Raw genomic sequence first — 1,507 nt, forward strand, 5'->3', positions numbered from 1 at the left:
ACTATGCAACGATAACTTAATCATAAAATACCAAGAACATGCAAAAATTTATTTGCAGAGATTTTTCATGTCTCTGCGTAATTTGTATTCGAAAATGCAAGTTTTAAATGGTGCAGCTTTCCATGCAGCTGAAGATGTAATAGCTATGGGGTGCAACTTCAGTAGGATTTCTACCTTTCCGTTTGAAAACTTCCTGGGAAAACTAACAAGTCTCATCCGAACTCCAAATCGTCCTCTTTCTCAAATTTGTCGCAGAATACATGAGTTGAGTCTGACAGATCCTCCAAAGCCAAAACTACCGCATAAAATTCAAATTTTTAAATTTCAGGACTTAAATATCTTTGAACTAAAATACACAGAATATACTCTGACAACGAAGTCTCCTAATAATTTTGTGATGCTCGAGAACAAATTACTTTTTGAAATTACAGAAATCACTCGGACTCCAGAAGGCGTACAAATACACGGAAGTCCTTAGAGAATTAAACGGTCTTTATTTGTATATCCCACTGACTCGAAAGATCTATTTATGTTAGAAAGCGTGTTAAATTAAATAAGAAAAAGTTTAATTAGTTTAAATCTTTTTAAATAAATTGACCTAACGAGCAGTGTTCCCAACAAGAGATCCTTCCTCAACTGCGCATGCCGTACACTCGGCGTCTAATTGGTTGCTATTCGCGCGCAGTTTAAAATGCTAAAAGATATTATTTCTCTTTTTTATCATAAATAATCGCATTTCTACTTTTACAAATGTCATTAGATGCAAATTCATGAATAATGATAAAAAATAAAAATTTATTAAATGCATATTCTGTACACAATCTAAAGGATAATTTTAATTTACAGAATATATATTTGATTAATTTGTAATTTTATCAAAATTCATTGATATCGATGTAATGGCAATATTCATAAGTCGAAATGCCATTATTTATGATAAACAATTCAAATAATATTTTGAAGTATTTTAAACTGCGCGCTAATAGTAACCAATCAGATGCCGAGTGCGACGCCTACGTATTTGAGTAAGAAGCTTTCGTTGGGAGCACTGCAATCGAGTCAATCACCAACTTTTTAACGGATTTTTGAAGCTTAATCTCTATGCAGTTATAAGAATTATTTTTAAAAAACCATCTATAAGTATTGTTCCAAGGACCAGCAAATATTTCTGAAAAAATATAATTTTTCTTGTGAATTCTCAACGTAGCACAGTGGGGTGAAATCGGAAAACGAGGTTCAAAATGACATTTAGAATGCAATTATGCACCGATTTTAGAATTTTTTTTTTGAAAAATTCAGAACTAAATTTTTCAGAAAATGGTGAGAGTAGATTTTTTTATCTTTTTGTTTATTTAATTTTTATTTTAATGCAACATCGAAAAAAATGTCGAATTTTCTAATTTCGTTTTTTATCTTCTAGACAAAATTTTTCTTATACTTCTCGTCCCTTGAATTTAGTGCACAGGGGTATAAGAAATATAAAAAAATTCTTAACTTGCATAGTTAA

The 1,507-nt window shown here is 30.7% G+C and overlaps 1 protein-coding gene across 1 annotated transcript in view; it reads left to right on the plus strand.

Annotated features, from left to right (window-relative positions):
• The window catches only part of LOC117180475, a 91,812-nt gene that overhangs the window by 51,442 nt on the left and 38,863 nt on the right, over positions 1–1,507 (plus strand). The window lies entirely within an intron of this gene.

This window comes from Belonocnema kinseyi, chromosome 9 (genome assembly GCF_010883055.1).
Source record: "Belonocnema kinseyi isolate 2016_QV_RU_SX_M_011 chromosome 9, B_treatae_v1, whole genome shotgun sequence".
Classification (NCBI taxonomy): Eukaryota; Metazoa; Arthropoda; class Insecta; order Hymenoptera; family Cynipidae; genus Belonocnema; species Belonocnema kinseyi.